This window comes from Hylobates moloch, unplaced genomic scaffold (assembly GCF_009828535.3).
Source record: "Hylobates moloch isolate HMO894 unplaced genomic scaffold, HMol_V3 SCAFFOLD_18, whole genome shotgun sequence".
In the NCBI taxonomy this organism is placed as follows: Eukaryota; Metazoa; Chordata; class Mammalia; order Primates; family Hylobatidae; genus Hylobates; species Hylobates moloch.
The window spans coordinates 48,537,652-48,556,539 of record NW_026652293.1 but is presented as its reverse complement, the minus strand read 5'-3'; the positions used below and the strand labels follow the sequence as shown (position 1 = coordinate 48,556,539).

The 18,888-nt window shown below is 36.9% G+C and overlaps 1 pseudogene; it reads right to left on the bottom strand.

Moving 5' to 3' along the window:
• Positions 1–598: 598 nt before the first annotated feature.
• On the bottom strand, positions 599–4,654 carry LOC116457427 (glyceraldehyde-3-phosphate dehydrogenase-like; annotated as a pseudogene).
• Positions 4,655–18,888: the final 14,234 nt, after the last annotated feature.

Genomic DNA, 18,888 nt, shown 5'->3' with positions numbered 1-18,888 from the left:
AGTCTTTCAGCCAGCTATCTAGAAACAAATGAAGAATAGAGTTTGATCCAAAAGGCTTGAAGCTTTGCTTGCTTTTGAAAATATCACTTGGAGTGAGTAGGTAAGAGGGAGTAGGAATGATCTGCCCCCCAAAATGAGGCAGTGCTCAGCAGGAGCTGGGGCCTGCTCAGAAAACCAGCTCTGGGGCCACTTTTCGGGAACTAGTAACCTTCAAACTAATTCCAGAACTAATTCCAGAATATTCAGAGAATAACAAATCAGTAAGCAAGGGAGCTGGAAGTCATTGCATGTGAAAACTTATTTAAAGAATTGAACATGTTTCTGTTAAAGGTAAGAGACCAAGGGGAGTATGATAGTTGCCTTCAGATTTTCCAAGGGTCACCATGTATATATATAAAGGTAAATTATTTTATTACACATATGTATATAATTTATATGTATTTGGTGTTCAGATATTAAATACACAGTTTCATTTAAAACTTTTCTTACTGGAGATAATCTGTTTAAAAACGAGTGAATTTTCCATCCCAAGAGGTGGAAATTGGATGACCACCTTTCTGGAATATTGTTGGTGATAATCTGGCACTGATATGGTGCCTTATGCAGAAACTCCACTTTCTGATAGCTTCAGTTCTATCTTCTGGTAAGTCTCAAAGTTCAATACTACAGAACCAATTAAGGAGTTCTTGATACCTCTTAAGTGCACCAGCTTATAATAAATCTGACAGTACTCTACACATGGGTCAGAAAAGAGATGTGCTTTACAGGCTCCCAAGCCTGATCCTTCTGGCTTGAAACCCTTCTATTTCCAGAAAAACAAGTGTAAAAGAGATCAGGTAACTTGTACAAAGTCACAAGGGCACAAAATCAGTTAATGACAGAGCTGCAATTGCGATACCACAAAACTTCAGCAATTCTCTCCATTCTACCATTCTGCCCCTTGATTGGAGTAGAAACCCATCAGAGAGGTGTATGGTAAGGTGAGTGCAAGGCTAGAAGGCATATTCTTATTAAATAAGAACCTGCACAGGACACAAACTAGTCACTGTTTTGAAACTATGATACTTCCTCAGAGAACACACAGAAATCTGATTTCCTGTTTGCCCTGTTCATACAAAGATGAACAGAGTTGTCACCAATGCTGGATACGTAAACCTTAAGTGACACACACAAGACAGTCCATCAGGGTGGAACTAAATATTAGAATTTCTTTATATTAATTTTAATGTAATCTGTCTATCACTACATTTGTATATGTTTCTATATATACTCAATGCGTGATTAGAGAAGCATATGTATATCATCTGTATATTAATATACATATATTGAAGACACATGCTCTAGAAGAAATCAGAAATATTTGGAGAACATTTAAAATAACTTATGAAATTTGGATGAGGAATACATCAAATAGTTAAATTAAAACGATGGTTTTTTCTGTATACAATTTGTATCACAAGTATATTTCAAAGCAAAAACTGTTCCTATTACAGATTACTAAAAAGATTCTATTTTAGTGGTAAAAACCACTGGTTTTAAAATAAGCTACAAATAAGACATAAATAGGCTTCTGTAATATTGACTGTATCCCTGTGTTGTTGCATTCACATAATTTTTGCCTGGGTTACACAAAACAGAAGCAGCAAAGAAAAAAAAATACATATCTCTCATCATCAGGTCTGATTGGCCACTTCCAAAGAGTTCCAAGGAAGAAAACATATGAGAGATTTTCCCCAAGGCTCCAAACTGCAGAGCAAAAGGAGAGAATCATGAGTAACAGCTCAATTTCCACCACAGAGACAAGGGTCCTGGACCTATAGGGACTGCCCTTGGGAGACACTGTTTGTGTGGAATCAAGTCAACTTTTTTTTTTTTTTTTTATTATACTTTAGGTTTTAGGGTACATGTGCACAATGTGCAGGTTTGTTACATATGTATCCATGTGCCATGTTGATTTCCTGCACCCATTAGCTCGTCATTTAGCATTAGGTATATCTCCTAATGCTGTCCCCGCCCCCCCCACCCCCCACCCACAACAGTACCCGGAATGTGATGTTCCCCTTCCTGTGTCCATGAGTTCTCATTGTTCAATTCCCACCTATGAGTGAGAACATGTGGTGTTTGGTTTTTTGTCCTTGCGATAGTTTACTGAGAATGATGTTTTCCAGTTTCATCCATGTCCCTACAAAGGACACGAACTCATCATTTTTTATGGCTGCATAGTATTCCATGGTGTATATGTGCCACATTTTCTTAATCCAGTCTATCGTTGTTGGACATTTGGGTTGGTTCCAAGTCTTTGCTATTGTGAATAGTGCCACAATAAACATACGTGTGCATGTGTCTTTATAGCAGCATGATTTATAGTCCTTTGGGTATATACCCAGTAATGGGATGGCTGGGTCAAATGGTATTTCTAGTTCTAGATCCCTGAGGAATCGCCACACTGACTTCCACAATGGTTGAACTAGTTACTCCACAGCCAGCTGGAATGACAATGCCTCTGTCATGGCTCTGCACACTTTTCATAGCCGGGCTCTGCTGGTGACTGACCATATGTATCTGAGTAAAAGTGAAGTATCTAGGATGCCTTCCAGATTTCCAGTTGGTGCAGCTAGGGAGATGGTGATACCATTGAGTAAGAGAAGAACCAGAGGAAAATGAGTTGCTCAACTTGCTCATTTTTAGCAAGTTGAATTGGAGGTATAAGTGGACCATTTGTGCCAATTCTGTTTATCACATCTGAGCCCCTAAATCCACCCTTCTTGCTCTGAGATACTGGCCAGACCCTGTAAACACTTCTCCTTTGCTAGCTGGCTCAGTGTTAGGTTTTATCAACAGAGAGCCCTGGAGAGATACTGCAAGGCCATAACAGCAGAAGGGCCCTCCCTTCCTATTTCAGTGTGGCTCTTCTTTGGATCTGGCAGCCAGTAAATCAGCATGTGGAAGGCCATGGACATTCACCTCAGAAACCCTCTCAGGCCACCTCCAGCCTTGTGCCTTCTGGCAAGTTTTCTACCACTGCATGTTCCTCTAACAGCTGCATCTTCTCCCAAGAGATCTGGACTTCAGTCTCAGAGAGAGGTGGAAAGGGCAGCTCTTTTAAAATCCTAGTTACTCAGTTTTTCACGGTTATATAGCCCTAGAGGTTGTAGCTTTTGGCATTTACTATTTACCTCTACAGCCCTCTTTTTCCTCATTTTAGTAATTAATCATCTTTTGTTAGTTAATTCTGTACATTCAAAGTTTCCTATCTAAATTACTGGTGTGGTTTTTATCTCCTAACTGGACCCTGATTGATACACTACCCAAGTGGAGATGCCTTTTAAGGAGCTAGAGATGCAGCTTTAAAGAGATACAGCTTTGAAAGGAAATTCCTATTTGGAAGTCTCTAGAAGATTACTGGTATTTATTTTTTATGTACATATGTATTTATTTATCCATTATTTATTTAATATTTTTGGCTGAGTACAGGAGACTTTATTGATGGCACATGACAAGGTAGGGATACCTGGGTCCCTCCCTCTTCAGGGGGTCTGCGTGGAAACTGTGAGGAGGTGAGATTCTCAGTGTGGTGGGGGACTGAGTGTGGCAGGAACTCTCTAGCAGCTGAGGGCCTCTCTCTTCCTCTCGTGCTCTTGCTGGTGTTGATGGTCTGGGGTTCTGACTCCTCAGAGGCCATGTGGTCTGCGAAGCCCACTACTCTGTTGCTGTAGCTAACTGCACTGTAATACCAGGACATGAGCTTGACAAAGTAGTCATTGAGAGCAATGGTAGCCTCGGCATCAAAGGTGGAAGAATGGGTGTCACTGTTAAAGAGACAACATGGAGCTCAGTATAGCCCAGGATGTCTTTAAGGAGGCCCTCTGATGCCTGCTTCACCACCTTCTTGGTGTCATCATATTTGGCAGGTTTCTCCAGATGGCAGGTCAGGTCTCATACCAACATGTTGGCAGTGGGGACATGGAAGGCCATGCCAGTGAGCTTCTTGTTTAGCTCAGGGATGACCTTGCCCACAGCCTTAGCAGCACCAGTAGATGTAGGGATGATTTTCTGGAGAGCCTCATGGCCATCACACCACAGTTTCCCAGAGGGGGCATCCATGGTCTTCTGGGTGAGGTGACAGTGACCAGGAGTGTGGTCATGAGTCCCTCCATGATTTCCAAGGTTGTCCTGGATGACCTTGGCTAGGGGGCTATTCAGTTGGTGGTACAGGTGGCATTGCTGATTTTCTTTTACAATTCTCATGCTTTATGACCATCATGAACAGGGGGAATCAGCAAAGGGAGCAGAGATGATGACTCTTTTGACTCCCCACCCCAAGAGCCCCATCTTTCTCCATGGTAGTGAAAATGCTGGTGGACTCCACAACATAATCAGCACCAGTATCACCCCATTTGATTTGGATGGGATCTCACTCTTGGAAGATAACGATGGGGTTTCCATTGATGACAAACTTCCTGTTCTTAGCCTTGATAGTGCCATGGAACTTGCCATGGATGAAATCATACTGGAACATGTAGACAATGTAGTTGAGGTCAATGAAGGAATCATTGATGGTGACAATATCTACTTTGCCAGAATTAAAAGCAGCCCTGGTGACCAGGTGCCCAATACGGCCAAAACCATTTACTCCACCCTTCACTTTAACCATAGTGACTCAGGGATGCAGCTGACACTGCACAAGAAGATGTGTGGCTGTCTGTCGAATAGGAGGAGCAGAGTACCACTGCTGGTATTTAAAACTAAAAAGTAGATGGTTACCATAAAGAATGTAAATAGTGAAACTATAAGGGACCTAAGGAGGGAGCCCCGGGACACCATCATTTGTGGGACAGGTAGGAAAAGAAGAAAATGGGAAATTGCGGGAATGGAGGAAAAGGCAAAGTGAAATCAGGAAAAGATACTGAGAAGGATTTGTCTTAGAAGTTAAAAAGGAAATCAGGGGAAGCCAGAGGCAGAGAAAATTTCAAAGAGTGTTTGATCAGTAATGCAAATACTACGGGTAACTCAATTAAGTTAACTGAAAACTCAAAATGAATTTAGGAGTAATCTTTTCAAGAACAATTTTAGTGCAGTGGTTTGAGAAGTCAATAAGACGACAGCATGTAGGCATGACAAATGTAAACCACTTTTTTGCTAAACTTGAAACAGAGAGAGTAGCACCAGGCGCAGGGACTCCACAAAATCAGTGTCTCAAAGCTCTTCTAGTTTATGTTCACTGTAAATTGGGCTGGTTTGGGTTAAATGAATTATCTGTAGGTTCTTCTACCTTACATGCTCTTCAGATATTTGGTTTTGATCTGCTCAGTGCTCATTTAAATTATCATTGGAAAGTGAACAATAAAAAAGAAAAAGCATAGGAAGCTAAAGGCAAGTTTTGTTTTAATCTACCAACTCTAGAATCTAGCACTAGCTAAACTTAATTGTGTTGCATTAAACCATCTCAAAAGTTTTTGGTTCACTATAAAACATTGATTTATCTACAGGTTTTATTTAGTTCTCCTCCACATATCTAATATCCTTAAAATCATGCCATTGACTTCATTGACCACTCCAGCATGGTTAATGCAGTGGTGCCATTGCAGACATTTAATAAATTCTGTGGACCAGTGAGAGTTTTCTATTATCTGTTGCTTAAAATAGTAAAACATTATTTTCAGTATGAATTTGATGGTGAAGTATACAAAATGGTTTCAATTATAATTCCATGTTCACATGTTCATAACTTGATGGAAAAAATGCCTTTTGGACTGAAACTTTCCATTCCATGTTCTAGCTCCACCCAAGTATAGTTATTTTTTCTTCTCTGGAAAATTTGAGGAAATCCGTATGATCACTTATGAATGTGGAAAAAATGCACTCTTTCAAATGTTTAATTAAATGAAAGGATCAACAATTACAAAATCTTTAATATAAACTTCCCATACATATTTATAAAAACCAAAATATAAATCTAGTAGGCCTCAGAAAAGAGATTAGGTGTTTACCCATTTAGGGAAAACTTAATTTTGAATGCTTGCTAATTTGAAACTCAAAACTGTATTATGCAAACACAATAGTAATTTTCACATTAAAAGTGATACATTTGAAGTGGCATTGTTGTCTGGGGTAAATACCTGGGGTTCATTGTCTCGCGCACTGAGATTAAGGATATGGACACACATTCATGGAGTGGGTTAAGGAGCAAAAAGTTAAATAGGTAGAAGGAAAGAGAGGGGAGAGCAGCGCTTTCTCTCTCTTGTGAGAGCGAGGCATCCAAAAGGGAAAAGGTGGCCTGGGTGGACCACAGCAGATTTTATAGGCAGGCTTGAGGAGGCAGTTTCTGATTTATGTAGAACCCACAGATTGGTTCGACCAGGTGTGATGTGGTGTTTTGTTCGGGGAAGGCTGGTCACCCTGCACTAATCTTATTATGCAAATGGCCTTTTCACCATCTTGTCTGCTCTTACCGTACACATAGCTGACAAAGGGAAGGAAGCCATTGTGAACACGTCTAGTCCCAGGTAGCTTTTTTCTGCCAGCATTCATGGGTGCAGGCTTCCAGCTTGCTTGTCTATGTCTGCAGCTCAATTTTACAGGCTGTTCTTTGTTAGAAAATGATTTGGGAGCTGCTTTTCATTAAAAAGGAAAACCTTACCTAGGATTCCCATACTCTCATTATCTGCCCTAGTAGTTTCTCTTTAACTCCTATATCACATTCAATTGCCTTTATAATATGACTACTATTAATTTTTGCTAAATACTACCTGATATACTTTGGATATTTTTCCCTGGCCAAATATCATGTTGAATTGTAATCCTCAATGCTGGAGGTGGAGCCTGGTGGGAGGTGTTTGGATCATGGGAGCATATACCTAATGTCTTGGTGCAGTCTTCACTATAGCAAGTGAGTTCTTGAGAGATGTGGTCATTGAAAAGTGTGTGGCACTTTCCCACTGTCTGTCTCTCTCTCTCTGTCTGTCTCTCTCTCTCTCTCTCTCTCTCATGCGTGCTCTCTTTCTGGCTCCTGCTCACACCATGTGATGTACCTGTTTCCTCTTCACCTTCCACCATGATTGAAAATGCCCTCAGGCTTGACCAAAAGCCCAGCAGATGCCAGCACCATGCTTCCTGTAAAGCCTGCAGAACCATGAGCCAATTAAACTTCTTTTCTTTATAAATTATCCAGTCTCAGGTATTTCTCTATAGCAATGCAACAACATACTAATACCATACATGATGGGCCAAAGAACAGATCTGAGAATGGAGATTGTTTTCTGAATTTTCCATGCTCTGTATATAGTGTGTGCTTAATAAATATTTGCTACTCAAATACAATTTGCAAAATATGGCAAATAATTTTTTTAGGGCTTAAAGTTAATTTAACCTTCAGAAGTGACTTTTTACTTCTTTTTTCTTTAAATGCAGACAACAAATGGGAGAGTGGCTTTCCAGAGACACTAATAGAAGAGAATGTTGCAAGAAAGGGTGATTTCTTATTCAAGTGAGATATATTTGCATCTACTAATTAGAAAGTTATTGGTCATCCCAGTGGCAACAGTTTCAGGAAAATAGTGGGAATCATGAGCCAGAATGTGATGCTTTGCAAAATGAATTGGAAGGACAAGGAGTAAAAGCAATGAAGAGATAGTCTTCTTTAACCTCTACTTTTTAATTGTGTAACACATCATTCAGAGGAGTGTATTTAACACTCCTCTGTGAATTGTTAAAAGCAAACACAGTGCATCAGATTCTAAGCCTAAAAATTACAGCATGACTAATGTCTTTGAATCCCTCTATGCACCTCCTTGAGCACTGCACTTCCATTCACCAAACATAACCAATAACTGAATCATAAGTTAATCAGCGCCCTGCTTTTCTTTCTACCTTTGCCATGCATCCATACACATATCTCTAAATGACCATTTTATTTGTTTTGCCTAATTTGAAAGTTTATATAGGCAGAATCATAAATCACATATTCTTCTGAAAATTTCTTTTAATACAGTAATGATTTTGAGATTCATTCAAGTTAATTCTTAAAGTAATAACTCATTTATTTTTACTGATATATAGTATTCCTTTCAATTGAGGCACTAAAATTGATTTATCCATTCTCCGGTTAGCGAATACTTGAGTTGTTCTCTATTTTTTGCTATTGGGAAAATGCTGATATTCATGATATTATGCAAGTCCCTGGCACATGCGCAAGAATTTCTCTTAAAACATACACAAGAGTGGAATGACTTTGTCATAAGGTATGTGGACATTCAACTTTATTGTGAATTTTTCTGTTTTTAACCAAACTGGTTCACCAAATTAATAATCTTACCATTTGCCCACAGCTTCTCCAATACTTAGCATTATCCAATCTAGTGCACTTTTAGTTTGCATTCTCTTGGATACACATTTGTTTAATATATTTTCTCTTGTTTTGGCCATTCAAGATGGCCTCTTTTGTTCAATCCTAATTTCCTCTTTCATTTTTTGTTCAATCCTGTTTCCTCTTTTTTGTTCAACCCCAATTAATGTTTATTTTGTCCTTTTTGGGCAGTTGCATTTATTCAATAAATTTGTGGCCATTTTATGTATTTGGTATACGAATTTTTTATTTGTAATACCTGTTTCAAATATTTTCTACCAGGTTGCAATCTCTCTTTTTACGCTCATTATGGCCTCTTTTGATGAACAGAAATTTAAGGTTGATATAGTCAAATTTATTAATCTTTTGTTTTGTGGTTTGTGCCTTTTCTCTCTTTTTAAGGACCACTCCACTAACCAATTGTTAGCCCATGTTTTCTTCTAAAAGTTTTGATTCTTTTTTTTCCATTAAAGGTCTTAATGCATTTCCACAATGGTTTTACTATGTAGCATAAAGTAGGGATTCATGTTCATGTTTCTTTCTGTTCCATAGAGAAAACTAATTGTTTTAGTAACATACTGTATTCTGAGTAAACATATCCTTTCTGCATAATCTACAATCACACCTTCATTATAAATCACAGTTTCAGCTATATCTGTGATTGTTTCTGTGCTCTCTATTCTATTTCACTGGTCACTTATCTTATCCCTATGCTATAATTTCTGTAACTTTATATGAAAAAGTTTGATATCTAGTTAGGAGACTCTACTAATATTGTTTTTCAAGAATGTTTTTGTTATTCTTGGTCTTTTGCATTTCCATGTAATTTTTTAATTGTCTTTTAAAGTTCCACTAGAAAATCCTACCAGGATTTTTATTGCAATTGCATTGAATATATATAAAAATACATATGTATGTGTGTATATACACACATATATAAATATATACATATCCACATGTAAATATGCTTATATAAACTAGAAGAAAATTGACTTTTATTTAGTATTCTTTCTATCCATGAGAATCTCTGTCATTTTATTTAGCTAACAGTATCTTTCAATTAAGTTTTATTATTTTATCTATACAGCTCTCATACTTAGTAATTTTTATTCTCAGTGTCTTTTTTGTTTGTAATTATAAATACTTTTTCATAATTATATTTTCTAGCTCTATTTGCTTTATATGTATATATTACTTGTGTACCCAGTAAACTTAAGTAACTCTTTTATTAATTCTAATATTTTTTCTTCAGATTGTTTTGAGTATCTGATAAAGGTAGAGACCTAATCCATATTACTCAGCTTCTTTTGGTCTTTCTAGTTGTTATAAAATTTATTTTTTGTTTTTGCCTTATTGCTCTAAGACTCTCAGTTAAATGTTAAGTATATGTGATTATAGTGGTCACTACTGATCTTAAAGAAAATATCATTGAATATGATGTTTTCGTACAAACTTTTAAAATATACTTTATTGAGTTAAGGAGATTCTCACCTATTATTAGTTAAGTTTTGCCTGCTGTAACAGAGCTCTAACTTTTAAAATGCCTTATATAGACAGAAGTTCATTTCTCTGTCACATTAAAGTCTAAGCTATTAAGGAAGTCACTTTGTATACAGCCATCAGGAATCTAGCTTCTTTCTATTTGTCCACCATTCCTAAGGTGTTTCCTCCTCCACAGAGTCTGAGATAGCTCAACATCAGGTCCCTTCTCCAACCAGAGGAAGAGAGAGCCATGCTCCCTCCCTATAAGGGTACAACTCTGCAATTCCACAGATAACTCCAAATTATGTCCCATTAAAAAGGCCTTCATGATAGTCACAGCTAGCTTCAAGGGAAGCTCAGTTCTTAGCTTGAGCAATTAAATGCCTAACATCTAATAAGGTGTTGTGTTATTACAAAGAGAAAGAATAAAAAGATATAAGAGAAAAACAGCAGACCCTGCCACATCTTCTTTTTCTAGTTGCTAGGGGTATTTTTGGTAATAAATGTGCATTAAATTTTATCAAATCTCTTTTAGGCATCCAAAGTGAACATATGGTTTTTTCTATTTAAATTCATTAAAGAGAAAATTTACACTAACAGATTTTCACATTTTTGAGCCACAGTAGTATTTCTGGAAAAAAAAAATAATTTGGTCATGATTTTTTTCATTCTTATACATTATTTAACTTGGATTGCTAGCATTTTGTTTGATATATTTGCAGCAATATTTATAAGTTATATTGGCCTGTAAATTTTCTTATATCATCCTTGTCTGGGTTTTGTGTCAAGGTTATATTAGCTACCTTAAATAAGTTAGTCATTATTCTGACTCGTTTGGTTCTCTGAAAGATTTCGTGTAAGATTGTAGTTCTGTTTCTTGAATGTTTGGCAGAACTCATTGGATAAAAAATGTCTGAACCTGATGTTTTCTTTGCAGGAAGATCTTTTAAATAATGATCCTATTTCTTTAATGTTTAAAACTAAGTTATTTTTTAAGAAATGTATCCATTTCACCTATGTGTCCCCACTTTCTGAAATAACTTATTTACCCATTTTGGGGATTGGCAAAACATGGGATAAGAAATTGCAAAAAGATATAGAAAGCTAACTTTTAAGAAAGAATAATGTTGATAGGATAAGTTCTGGAATCCGCACTGGATAGAGAGGCAAATGACACTTGCTAAAAGATGAAATAACCAGAAAAACCAAACTACTTTTGCAACAGGATATCGTATTGAACACAGAGAAAACATTCTAGAAGAAATGAAAAAGGCAATGCATAGTTAAAGGTTTCAGAAGGGAATTTCAGAATATGAATTCTTGGAGGTGGAAATGTACTGAGTAAAGTCAGATTATAGTGAGCACAAGGGGCTTAGAAATAGGATAAATAGAAGTAAAGACTGTTAATGTAAAAGGGGTTGAGACACTGAAACTGAGGGGCCAGTTGTCACAGTCCCAGATGCTAAATATGTGCCAATTCAGGAAGAGTCCCTACTCTGATGGAGCTTAAATCCAGCAAGGAAGACAGAATTTAATTATAAATTGAAATATGAGTACAGAAATATGAGACACAGTTTCTGCAGGCAGAAACCTGACATACGCTTAAGAGTGTGAGATGAGATGGCTTCTATAAAGAAGCAATAGTTGTGTTAAGAGTCAAAGGATGAGTTAACCAAAGATAGAAAGGAAAGCATTCCAGACACAGACAACAGCACATGCAAAGACTCTTTGGTACAGACTCCTGCAGTAAACCAACTGAGATCCTATATTAACATGGCTTAAGCTGAAAAGCATAGTGAAGAAAAGTGAATATTAAAGACATTTTTCTGATATAAAATCAATAGTATTTGGTGGCACGCTGGATTCAAGGGGTAAAACTTTCATCTGGGGCAATTGGGTAAATAGTAACAACAAATCATTGAATTAGGAAATGTTGGGAAAGGTTTTTCGGGAAAAGATTAGAGCTAGAGAATCAGGATTTCAGGATTGAAATCAGGATTTCAGTCTTGCCCGTGTTACATTTAAGATTGCTTTAGCTAACTCCAATGGGAAGTTTCTAGTAGGCAGCATCTCTGAAGATCAGATATGAAAACCATCAAGAAAGATATTAACTTATATAGTGGATGGTATATTAAGCAGTGAAAATTAGCAAATTTTAGGGGTGGAAAGAATTTCAGCTCAATATAGAAAAACTGTATATTTAGCAAGTTTTCAAATTATACAAGAATGGAATGTGGTCTCAGATTGGGCTGCTGGTCAAAAGTGCTTTACTCTTATCTATAATGTTTGAAATTTACAAACATATAGTGTAACCATGTGTTATATGCGTAATTTAAACATTATTTTTAAATTAAGGACCAGAAAGACTCTTTAGACTAAATGCAATGGCTGAGGGCATGAAAAAACAACAGCATATAATGCAAGGTGAAAATAAAGGCAATTAAAATCTTTAGGAAACACAAATAAACAAATACCATACAAGATTATCATAGGCCAAATATGCAGAAAATAAAACATGGCATGATTTTAAGACAGGGTAGAGTTAACAAGAGAGACTCCATTTAAACTTGAAGCTCACAACATTCTCCTCTGAGTGGCCCTCAGATTGTGGCAATGGACGCTTACTTGGCCCAGAAGTGAACCTTCTTATGTAGTCAGTAATGTAAGCTTTGTTTATTGGTTTTCAAGTTTTACACTAAACTGCAAAGTACAGAAATCTTAGTTATAGACGTAGCACATAATATTAATGTTAACACTATCTCTATATAAAAGTTTAAAAAGTATTCAATGAAGGTATGATAGGGAACAGGAAAAGGTAAGGGAAATATATAAGAGCTACTATTTTCATCTTATAACAAGAAGTTATTGGACAAATAATAAAGATTTATGTATATTATTTTCAGAGTTATAAAAGCAACCAACAGAAGAACTCAAAATGATGATAGATGAAAGGTATGAAAGAAAGGAAAAGAAGTATAATTATTTAATTCTTGTTTTTCATATTGAGGAGTCAGAAATAAAGGCAAATTATCTAGAGATATGGAAATTACCAGCAGAAGAAACAAAAGTAAGAAAAAATGTGAAAGGTTGTCTTTGACAACTGAAATTGGGGATGGGAGAAAATGCAGCAGGATACTCACGTTTTGATACAACGAGCGTGCACTATCACTTGCATGATTTTTAATGAATAGACTCTGCTTCATTTGCAGGGGTTGGGGATGGCGGTGAGAACAAGTTACAGAATCTCTCATGTTCAACCCAACCAGAGGCTCTGTGGCCCCAGAAGATCACCTAGTTGATGTTAAACTTACTTTGGGCAAAACTCATCAGAGTCAGAGGTTGTGGAGGAGAAGTTAAATATTAAATTTGAATTCAGTTGAACGTGGACACAAACAATGGTCACCAATTCCCAGAACAGGTTGTGTGAGCCCCTTGGGGCATTCATCCAGCACTGTTTCGGAGAAATCTCTATTTCAATCTATTCCTATATGTTAGTTATTGAAAAACAACAGGCAAAAGCAAAAACAAGTTGATCTTTTTGTGTTGCTTAAGACCAGTCATGAAGGGCTCTCATGACTGGGCCTCATGCGAAACAACTCATTACGAAAAGAGCTAGGGGCCCAGACCACGCCGAAGCTTCATGAGACCTCTCCTCATCTGTTCACAGACGAGTGGCCGACACTGGAGCCCAGGCCGATGCTTCCTGGTCTGGTCATGAATACTCCTTAGTCTGGTGAGTGTATATATATATATATATATATATATAAATAAAATCCCTTCTCCCCTTCCCAATGCAATTTGCTTATTATATCAATTTGCTTACTATATTATTTGCTTATTATATAATTTGCTTATTATATCTGCATTGCCATTTACCTGGGATAAAGGCTGTTTACCCTTAAAGGTGTGTGTGTGTCTTTTCTTCTCCCCCTCACCCATTTCCCGCACAGAAAACAGATCCACAATCGTCATCCTAGAGCTTAATTTCTCTAATAACTTAAATTCAGATGCACACCCCACCCAGCAAATAACACAGAGATAAAAAGACCTCGAGGCCAGCATAAAAGAATACAAATACTTTTTACACGTTTTTTATCTTTAATAAAACTAATAATATTGTAACAGCTTCTGCTTTTTAACTTCTTATACTGGGCCAGGCATTTGGCTAAGTGCTTTGTGAAAATTATCTTCACAACAATCCTATTTAAAAGGTATTTTTCCATTTCGTAAATGAGGAAAATGACGTCTAGAGAGTCACACAACTAGTAAGAGTCACGGGTGAGATTTTGATGTGGGTCTATCCGACCCTCCAGCTGATGCTCTTACCCAAGCATTCAGTTCCACAGTCCCCCTCTGCAATCCTGAAACCTCCACGGTACTACAAACCCAAAGTCCTTCTTCAGGCATTGAAAAACTTTCACCAGGTAGCCAAATCTGATCTAAACTGATGTGAGGCTGCTTAGAATCTTTAATGATCCCACTTAGTGGGTATATTTATACTTTTAGTGTATAAATAAGATGCATTTGACTACACGTTGCTCTCCTACATGCCACTGAGGACATTATGTGGTATAGAACAGGGGACCCCAACCCCCAGGCCACAGACTGTTATGGTCTGTGGGCTGTTAGGAACCGGGCTGCACCGCACAGCAGGAGGTGAGCAGCGGGTGAGTGAGCTTTACTTCCTAAGCTCTGCCTCCTGTCATATCAGCAGCTGCATTAGATTTTCATAGGGGTGGGAACTGTATCGTGAACCACACATGTGAGGGAAGCAGGTTGTGCACTCCTAAGAGGATCTAATGCCTGATGATCTGAGGTGGAACAGTTTCATCCCAAAACCATCCCCCCCACCCCACCCCCACCCCACCCAACAGCCCAATGTCCCTGGAAAAATTGTCTTCCACAAAACGGTTTCCTGGTGCCAAAAAGTTGGAAACTACTGTTATAGACTATATGCAAAGTAGTAGTGTTCTAAAACCTGAAATATTCACCATTCCAAGAAACACCTGACTGCAAGGATTTCAGAGAAGAGATCATGGACCCATAGATACAACTTATTTTAATCTTCTAAAAGTATTTTAGAAATCACTGGATCAAACATTGAAAGACAAACATTTACAGGTATAGAAAATAAAAAGGATTGGCCAAAATATTGATTTATCTATGTGATAGAGCTAGAAATACACTACTCAAAACAGAAAGAGCTTTTATCAACTGTCTGGTTTTCTTTTACCTCTTTCTCATAAAACTTGATCTATGAGCGTGTTGGGGAAAAGATTTTTTTTAAGTTTGGACTGCAATTAAATGGGGAAATCTTTGCAAATATATTTGTCTCCTACTTGAAAGGGAAAATGTGTCTTCTCACAAAGTTCAAATGAGCAGTACAAGTGATTATGACTTTCCTCTGGTGTGGAAGTGACATGCTGATTTTGCTCAAGCCAGGCAGTGTTTATGTTTTGAATTAGCCAATAAAGCAAAGAATGCTAAAAATAAATGTTGAGCTACAACACATTAAAACAATTACACAAGCGTTATTCCCAGTAAACAAACAGACTTGATGATATTATTTCCTTTCTACATTTTTTTTCCCAGAAAGCACTAACACATGAAAAGTAAACAGGGCAATTTTGTGGGTTGAAATGACACGTCCATGTAAATTGCTCAGTGCTATTACCGTTCCTTTGCACTTACCACATTCACTTGTCCCATATGGATGTTGGCATTGCCATTGGGCTTCTGGGAACTTAAGTGAACTGTTTCTTTTTGTGAATTTTCATTATGAAAAAAGTTTAACTATATACCAAGTAAAGGAAATAGCACAGTAAACCAACATACATCCATCTCCCAGACTCGATGACCATCAGCATTTTCCCATCTTGTTTTTATGCTTTCTCTCTCTCTCTCTTTTCTCCTCTTTCATGCTTTCACTTTCTTGCTTTTTTTCTTCCTCATAAACTATTTCAAAGCAAATCCGATATATCATGACGTGTTACTCCCAAACACTTCTCGGTTAATTTCTTTTAAAAAGATATATTTTTACATAACAATAATATTATTAAAACACTTACCAAAAATAACTATAATCTTTTAATCCCATCTAGTACCTAGTCAGTATTCTAATTTTATTCATAATCTCAAAATGTTTTAATAGTTTTCCTGTCCTTTTCACACCTCTTACTTGCCAAGCGATTGTTTTATTATTTTGAATTGAAATAATCTGTTTTGTTGAACATATTAAATATTAAAATGAAATAATATATTCCTTATCACATGAGAGCAATGCAATCTCTATTTTGATTAAGTACATGGTCATTGTCATTGGATTCAGCTTCCAGCTCCTCCACTTACTCGCTGTGTGATCTTAGATAGATTATGTAATTCCCAAGTGCCTAACTTTTGTCTTCTGTAAAATAGCAAAATATAAGCACAACCTCATAGGATTGTTGTGTGGGGTGAATGAATCATTGCATATAAATCACTTATTACAATGCCTGCCATAAAGGAAGCCCTAGGTGAATTTAGTTTATTATTTTTCTACATTGTGCTTTTTTTTTTGTATACACTATGTGCCTACTTTCTGGATTTCTACAATCTGTATGTCATTTCTAGCAGTTTGAATCTGTGTGTTTATATACTTAAAGAGAGATGCCTATAGTATAGGCACTAAAGTGCAGCCAGAGATTCCTGTACCAAACATGAAATTGTACTTAGCTCCTTCTTAGGCAGAACCAGCCCCTCTAAACATCCATCAGAATCTGCAGAGATCCTTGTCCAATTGTAAAAGCTACCATATATAGACAGAGGGTATCAAATTTGCCCTATACTTGCATCCTTGTTGGGCTAGTACAGTATGGAGAAGGGGAAATGAATTCAGGGGCCTTCAGACAACACATACTTTCCCTCTGTACCCCAGTTCCCACTTACTTTACTTTCTTATTCAATGGATTTCTATTTTCCACTTTCTTATCTTGGCTTCTAATAGACAGTTGTATGATGATTTTGACCTCTCTGGTTATCAGTTTCCTCACCTGCAAAATGGTTCTAATAAAACGTACCTCGTGGGATAGTTGTGAATGTTCAGTGAAACATCACACTTGGGCACCTTTTTCCTTGTAAGTGCTCCTTAACTGTCTCTTTTCCACTTTGAATAAATTAGGATTGCTCTATTTGTTGTAGAAATGATATCTTATCCCTTTTGTTGATTTTTTTTCAATTCTCTCACTCTGCCTCAGACACACTGTTTTCTCTCCTACTCACTTTTTTTTTATTTCTTTGCTCTGCTCTGACATTGCCTTTAGGCCTTCAGCCTGTCCAGTGTGCCGTACCCTGACTTAAGAAGGACAGGGTATTAATAGGACCACCACTACTGCAACCTACAAAACTACTACCACTATCCCACCTTGACCAGAAACAATAACAGCAACAAGAATAACTGCTTATACTCATATAGTACTTTACAGTCTTACATGGTTTTTCACATCTCATTACATTTAATCCTGCTCACAACCCTGGGAACAGATATTATCTCCCACTTTATAGTCAAGGTAGCCAAGGAGCAGAGATTCATTTTGAGGGCCCAAAGAAGACATTCTTACCAGCATTCTCAATCAGTTATTAGCCACATCTCGATTAACAATGCAAGATGATGAATTTTTAGTAAGTTGTTTCTTCCAACTTGAAACTGATATTGAACATCAGGAAGAGCCCATTTGTGGCTGTATGTTAGTTTCTTTTTAATTGTTGGTTAAAATAACTTAACTTTGAAAGAATATTGCACCCTTTAGGAAATCATTTCTGATTTAAACAGATATGACCACTCCAAATTCTATTGTGGCAGTAGATTTTAAAAGAAGCTATTGCTGAAGTCATCTGAGCATTCTACTTTGGTTCATACAAGGCTCACTCACAGAATGAAAATTAGGGACAGAAGAAAAGAGCCATAGTTTGTGTGTGTTAACTTCTCTGTTTCTGTGACGGGCGGGGGCGGGGGAAGAAGAGGGACTGTGGAAAGCAAATGAAATTTCTACCACTGACGATTAGTAAGCAGTTGTCCAAGTACTCATCTTCACTCAAGGAGGGAATCAGTTGAGAAAAGCTACTTACAAGGACTTGACTATAGCAACCCTGAGTCTGTAACACTTGCCTGTAATGGCTTTTAAGCTGGTAGCTAATAGAATCCAGGAGTGCTCCTCAAAGATGATAACAGTAAAGTTATTCTTTTTGAAGTCTCAAAGATTTATCAGAGATGAATAGAACATGCACTGTTACAGGATGATCAGAAAGATATCTAATTAGGATAACTTGCTTTTTGTACTGTACTCTCTCTAATGTATAACTGTGACACCAGTTATTCTTAGAAGAATTAGCTTAAATTATATAAATCCCCAAAATTATACCTTTTCTAGCTTTACTTTTATATAAAAAAAAAACCTCCAGTGGGAAATTTTGGCTATAAGTCATTGTTTAAAATGGCCTTGTCAGAAAGTGATTAGGATGAAATAAACTAGCCAAATATTTATAAGATTAATACATATTGATTATCAAATTCAATTTTTTTTTCCATTCTCTTCCCAAAGGTGAGATAGGCCGGGGCATTGTAAAGGAGCATGAAGAATAATAATGTTTGTAATGGCAAAAACTCTGATGGTGCCATAGTTTAAAAAAAAAAAAAAAACCGATTGAGGAAAATATATAAAGGAAAAGGATATGAGAAAGGAAGCAATTAAAACTTTAGCCAAAAGAGAGCAGCTGTGGGAGAAATGTGGAAATGGAAGTGAGATTTTAAAATGAAACAAATACCATTTGCATTACTGTTTAATAAGTATTTATTTGTTAGAGATATCAAAGTTCTCTACAAACCACAGAAGCAGACAAAATTCTTGACTAGGAAAAGAAAATTAAAAACCCAAGAGTGCAAATGTGTAGAAACTCATTACTTTGACTATATTAGTTCATAAAATAGGGATAGCTCAAGAGTTGAAGTTTGTTTTTTATCCTCTCTCTGTATTATAACTGCTGTTACAATTCAACCTGTGCTTTGTATTTAGCTCTCATCATACTTT